Source organism: Lissotriton vulgaris, chromosome 7, assembly GCF_964263255.1.
Source record: "Lissotriton vulgaris chromosome 7, aLisVul1.2, whole genome shotgun sequence".
NCBI lineage: Eukaryota > Metazoa > Chordata > Amphibia > Caudata > Salamandridae > Lissotriton > Lissotriton vulgaris.
In genome coordinates, this window is record NC_141695.1 from 456708636 (window position 1) to 456715868 (window position 7233).

Below are 7233 nucleotides of genomic sequence, written 5' to 3' on the forward strand. Positions count from 1 at the left end.
AGCTCTACCTGGTCGACCGCCTTCCCCGTATGATCTAGCCACATGTCTTTTGCTTAAATACTTGATTTCGTCCGTGGCAAATTTTTGATGTTCTGTGAGCGTATTTCTAATGTCTAGTGGAGAAGTGTGGCTCAGGGGTTAGAGGCGGCAGACCCGGAATCTGAGATCGGCCCTGGACCAGGGTTCAATTCCCCGCCTCGGTGGGTCTTGGGCTCAAAAATTCCACGGACTCGATAATTCTCGCTCTGGTGCCTTCTCGACTCACGGGTTCACACTCTGCGACTCTGGGCAATAGCTTGCTTAATCTCCACAACGGACCCTCGCGGCGGGATGCCTGGCTTTCACCTTGTGGATACCCTGCTGGGGTTATCTCACAGGGGAATACCAGGACGGGTTCCCTAAGCAAGCGCCGGGAAACCCACTGCGGGTAGCTGTGCGCTATACAAGCTCAAATACATTTACATTTACATACAATGTCTCTCAGTATGATTGGAGTTCCCATAAGAGTCCAGTGTCTTCCGTGGTTTCTGCATTAAGTCGGAAGTACTCTTTGATCGCCTTTCCAATGGTGTCTACATATAGGGGATCGGTGAGTGCACTCGTATTGAAACGCCAACTGTACGGCGGAGGTATATAATTTGGGATGTTTAATGACAATTTGACGGGGTTGTGATCCGATAGTGTTTTGGGCATGTGTGTTATGGTGTGTGTCCATAATAAGATGTCGTCCGATCCCAACCAGTAATCTATTCTCGGCCAGCTGGCGTGGGGCACAGATGTATGTGTCGCTTCTTTGATCCCGGGGTGTCGTACTCTCCAGATATCTTTCAGGGACAAGTCGAGCATAATGTCTAGTAATTCGGTCCTGGCAAGTGTGTGATGTTCTGTCGTGCTCCCTGATCTGTCAACTGTGTCGTCTAGTGCAATAATAAAATCGCCTCCCCATAACAGTATTTGATCAGCAGCAGTGCTTAGGTGTTGCCAAAAAACTCTGGTGAACTCTGGTGTATATGTATTTGGACCGTATGTGTTCACCAGTGTTATCTGCCTGCCACGTATTTTGCCCTTCACTATCACATAACTTCCAGTGGTGTCCAGTGTTGTTGTGTTCACTCTGAAATTCGTGCCTTTTTTTACCAATATAGAAACACCCCTAGCATAGGACGATTATTTAGAGCAGTGCATCGATTCAGCCCATCGTCTCCCCACCTGTGCATGCGAGTGTGGATATTCATGCGTTTCCTGAAACATGACAATGTCAATGTGCCACCTAACTAGACAAGCAAATATGTGACGAATTTTCTAGGGGTTAGTGTAACCTCTAACATTCCATGACAGGACATTCAATGCTCTGGTTGGAGATAAAGGACTAGCCATAGAAAGTGTTATAAACAGGTATAACTGTCTCCCCACCCTGACAGAGGAGGAGCCACACTACATTGTAGTAACAGTGCAGGTGGTTTCTGTGTATATATTGATGGGAGTGGCTCGGCTGGATGTAGGCAATGCATCTCAAGTAGTCTGATCTATAAATAACAGTAACAATCCCCCCAACCTCCCCCCGCCCCACAACAGCAGCCCAATCCTGCTGATGCCATACCCTCGATGAACATCCCATTTGCATTTAAACTGTGTCGGGGAACACCCAATCGGGGGTCCGCCCGGACTGCACATCACCATCCGAACTAGCGGAAGTGGACGGTTATATTATCTCATATAGTCACTAGATTCCTGCCATGTGTATACAATTAGTGTATATTAATCGCCCAACACCAGGAAGTTAATGATGTTATAGGAACAGTTGTCTATATTCCCTCTTATACGTGGGCAAGTACACAACTACAACTTTAATACAACATGCCTGCTCCTGTGCAGACAGCTAGTATGAGTCCATGATAATGTGTGGTGCGTTTACTTCCGCACCGTGCGATTAATATGTAATTTGCGAAGCAGACCCATTTACAGAAATAGGAGGAGTGTGCCCTTTCAGTAAATAGAAAGTTGTAATGGCTATCCCACTGTATCTCGGTTACAGAAAAATAATTAGGACACAGCACTGCATTATGAACAACCATCTGGGTGCATTGTTTAGAAACAGTTAGTAGCGTTTATAAATCTGTATCACAAGCAGCCAACGCTTGCCTCTTTCTCCCCATTGACAAGTAGTGAGCCTTAGTTCTTAGCAACGCTTTATGATGTAGGTGAGCATCATTGTTCTAGATAGGGATTGTTCGCATCACACATCATATCAGTCCTTATTAGAGTATGTGGTCAGTATAACCTTACTTTGTCAAAGTCCTGACATTGCGGCTGTATCTTACCATACGCTCTCTCCATATCGTGCAGTATGTATAAATCAGTACAAACATCCCATTGTACACAGTGGGGAGGTCGGTCCACTCATCAATAGTCAATAATGAGATACAGCTAAGCCTTACCCACCGGTGGTGTGTCTGTGTCTTCTCGCTGAGATTGTGAAGAGGTGTTGACGCTACCAAGCCATGTCTTTCTCATCCCAATAGATGCGAGAGGTAGAATGTAACATACCACCTATTGTTAGTCTTCATCTTGAGCCTGCGGCTGACGTTGACAGTCTTTGCGGTGGTTTGTGATTTTCTTTATGAAGTCGTTTGCCACCTTGGGAGAGGTGAGAAGTGTTGATTTACCTTCCCAGGTCACTTTTAGTCTTGCTGGGTAGAGCATGGCATATTCCACTTGAAGTTCTCGTAATTTTGTCTTTGCTCCGTTGAATTCCCTATGAGCTTGTTGGACTGCTTGTGTGTAGTTGGGGTAGAATTCAAGCTTGTTGGACTGGTATTGAAGATCCTTCTGCTCCCGTGCCATGCGTAAGATTGCATCTCTGTCACGGTAGTTTAGTATGCGGGCCACTATCGTCTCGGTGGTGTTCCCGGAGGTGGTCGTGGCACCAGCGTTCTATGTGCTCTTTCCACAATGAAAACATGGGATAGTTTGTCTTTGCCAAACATGGAAAGGCACATTTCCTCCACATACGTTTCCATGTTACCTATGTTCGTCGACTCCGGTACGCCCGCTATGCGTATGTTGGTTCGGCGTGACCTCGCTTCCAAATCTTCGGACTTAGACTTGATAACTTCTAGAATCTTCTTGAAACCCGTGCATTTAGAGGTGCTGGCGCGCGATTCATCTTCTACTGCCTCGTCCAGTCGCTCGCCATGTCGATCTACTTTGGCTGCCATGGTGTCCATGCGTGTCGTTAAATGGTACATTTTGCCATGCATATCCTGCAGTCTGTCTTGTATTGCCTTCAGCATAGCCTCCATGCCTTTGGGTGGTGTGCGCTCTGATTCAACTTCCGTTTCCGAATGTGGGTGCAATCCTCTAGTTCGTCGTCATTGCTCAAAGTTGAGTTTTGGTTGTTGTTTGTCAGGTTTCCCCATGTTGTGGGGCCTTCACCTCTTGCAGTGCTGTGGCGGTGGTAGACGCTATTGCTTCCTGATTGCAAATCCGGTGTAGATATCTTGCCCTACGGTGCTGCACTGGAACGTAGAGCAGCGGTCGGTGTCGCGATCTCTATATCGTTGCGGTGTCTATAGTTGTGATTGATCTATGCGGCCTATTACTGGAAGGTACTGTGCAAGCGTGTCTGATAGTTAGCGCCGCATAGAGATGGTATATGTTGCAATGGTAATTTGGTGTTTGGCGCGTTGGTTGATACTGTCACGTACTTTGCTATATAGAAACAGACGCGTTTTCGATAGATGGTGTCAGCTTCTGATGCAGTGTCCTTCCTTCCGCCACATATATGGCCCGCACTTACCGAAATGGCCGCCACCACCTGTTAGTCGTGCAAAGTGCGAGTCACATCAGCTCCGTGTGGTACAGTGGCAGAATCTAATAACATTGATTAGTTCACTATCCCACATTGCAGCAATGTTCTAGGCATAGTATGTGCACCGTATGTGGCAGAGCGTTTTTTGCATTTGCGGCGTTAAGCAGTGGACATCCCTGCGTTCCCTTGCAGTTGCAAGATGTGCATTGTGCTGCACGCCTATAATCTGGTACCGTCACAATGGTGGAAGGGGTTGTGGAGCCAATATTGCCTCTGGTTCTGCAAGATATAGCCTGAAACGGCAGTGACACGGTTAGTGCGCAGTCCGACGTTCCAATACTTCCCAGTGCTCAGTCATCATTTATTCACGGCAAGCGATTGATCCTCGATACGAGTCAGTGCCCATAGATCTCATAGCACTTCATGCATGGCTAGCATAGACTTCTGTGGCGTGTTTGCATGTGTTTGCATGTCTTGCTCACAGCTAGATCCCACAAGCATTGATATGGCGCCAGCAAAGTACTGCACAGGTCTGGGCGCCGCCATCTTAGCGCTCCTTCTTCGCGTTTTTATACATACATTGCCGCGTTGAGCCTAGACTATCTTGCGCCTGCATTGTCGCCAACACAACAGTGCCCATCAATCGTTGTGGTTCCACACGTTACTGTACAGCACAAGTTATTCGAGTGCCGGGACGCTCGTGCAGATGCGATACATACGCTAACAAATCGCCTGAAAGCTGTCATCGAATTATAGCAGAAGTGCGAGCATTGTTCTCGGCGTATCACAACCTGTTCTGACTAACGTGGCGTCTGCCAACACATTATTTTGCCGCATTTACTCACAGGTTTGCGTCTGGGTATCGGCGCGTCTCTGCAGTGAGTTGTCCGGGAGTACAAGTCACCTATTTCTCCGATAGTTCCCGGGCAGCCGCCATCTTGCCTGCTCCGATCGCGATCATCGGCAGTCCTCACGAGTCAAAATTCTTCCATTCTTTAGCTTTTACGGCGACAATAATTACACCATCGTGTGCCGGATACCTTCCACTACCGTAATTTCTGTTGTGGCATCAGAATCCGTGACTGTATATATGTTATTTTAGCAAAGAAAGGAGCCGTCCGGCGGAGCTGTCTAGTTAGCCAGCCATTCCGCAGTGCGCCCTCTAGCGCCCCCCAGGGACCGGCAGTTTAATAAGGCAAAAGAATATGGTTTTGTTTTGCCGTTCTCTGGCCTTAACTGTTTGCAAAGCGGACACAGAGTCCTTATCTCCTCTAAAGGAATACCAATAGGACAGCTGACGTTACATTACCTCTAAGTGCCCTCAGCATCTTCCCACTGTAACGTAGGCGTACCGTAGGGGGAGATCCCATCTTTACATCCCCTGCCAGGTCCTAGCCCAGCCTGGCACGGACGGGCACAGACGGGCTTTCCTTAGGTGCTCCTTCGGCGCGAAGAGGCGCGACCACTGCTGCGTTCACTGCGCGAAGGATAAACCCACTAATTTATGTGCTTCAGCGCGGGACCGGCGCTTCCTACCCCAAAGACTAAAGCGTCAACCTGCCTCCTCCCAAGATGGTGCTTTGCCTAGCTGGCCACCTCCAAGCCCCGACCCCACTTCAGCTCCTAATCGGCTGAGATGAGGGAAATCAAGATCCTTAATGCGGCGCTAGAGAGTGTGAGCCAGAAGGCTAATAATGAGGGAGTGCAATAAGTTTTATTAAAAACAAAGCGGCGAGGTGAAGTGTTTTAAAATAAGTGCAAATCAATCTAACTCCCGGCTTTTCGCCTCAGTAGTGGAGCAATGTCCCTAGATCTAACCGGAACAAACACACCAATTCAATTTATGTGCTTCAGCGCGGGACCGGGGCTTCCTGCCCCAAAGACTAAAGCGGCAACCTGCCTCCTCCCAAGATGGCTGCTGTGCCGAGCCGGCCACCTCCAAACCCCGACCCGACTTCAGCTCCTAATCGGCTGAGATGAGGGAAATCAAGATCCTTAATGCGGCGCTAGAGAGCGTGAGCCAGAAGGCTAATAATGAGGGAGTGCAATAAGTTTTATTAAAAACAAAGCGGCGAGGTGAAGTGTATTAAAATAAGTGCAAATCAATCTAACTCCCGGCATTTCGCCACAGGAGTGGAGCAAAGTCCCTAGTTCTAACCAGAACAAACACACCAATTCAATGTATGTGCTTCAGCGCGGGACCGGCGCTTCCTGCCCCAAAGACTAAAGCGGCAACCTGCCTCCTCCCAAGATGGCCTCTGTGTCTAGCCGGCCACCTCCAAGCCCCGGCATCTCTTCAGCTCCTAATCGGCTGAGATGAGGGAAATCAAGATCCTTAATGTGGCGCTAGAGAGTGTGAGCCAGAAGGCTAATAATGAGGGAGTGCAATAAGTTTTAATAAAAGCAAAGCGGCGAGGTGAAGTGTATTAAAATAAGTGCAAATCAATCTAACTCCTGGCTTTTCGCCTCAGGAGTGGAGCAATGTCCCTAGGTCTCTACTCTCAAAGTCCTTATCCTACAGTACAAGTTTGTCTAGAAAGGAGTGGGGTCTTGCTTCAGTTCTTCTGATGAATTTGCCTTTAATGTTAAAAGAAACACTCGCAATATATACTGCTACTACTGCCACCACCATGGCACCCTGGGAAACCATGTAGCCCTTGCTTCATCAAATCAGGTGAGAGAAGTGAACTGTGGTTGTTTGATTTATTGTTGAACGGCAATCATTCTATACAATGGCAATTCACTCACCACACCCTCCAAGTCCTTAGGGGTTAATAGACTATAGAGCCTGGGAGGAGAGAGTTATAGGATAAGGGAGGGTACCACATAACTATTTTGTTGTTTACATTATGAGCAACATTTTAAAACTGTCTGCGGCAAAGGCAGCAGTGCGAAGTAAAACAATAATCCCACAATTTGTTTTTTAAATCATTCATAATGCAAACGTATGAAAACTCTATTCTCTGAGCAAATCTAAACCAACCCCACAACTGGCACACTCCTCTGCCTAACCTCAACCAATGTCCAAGTTGCATCTAAGAGTAAATTGTCCATAAATAAAGAAATCACAACAATGCCCCAACTCCCCCCAAAAAAAGATTAACAAGGGGGCTGAAGAGGGCACTATGTATGAGATTCTTCAAGTGCCTGTCCATACATTCCTGTCTGGCTTCAATATTCACTAGCCTTAGCATGATGCTGCGCTCAAAATGGTGGAAGTAAAGAGGAGCAGCAGTGATGGTGGCATGGCGGTGTGCGCCCATTGGACTGCGGCCGCAGTGTTGTGTGGTTGTTGTTGTATCCTGGCTAGGGCCCAGGGCATCTGCAGCAGCTTCTGCCTCCTAATCCTTCAAGGTCACCAGCCACCGGTACTCGTCCCTGATGGCCTCTAGTTTCCACTGCCTGATCCAGTCTGCAATCTC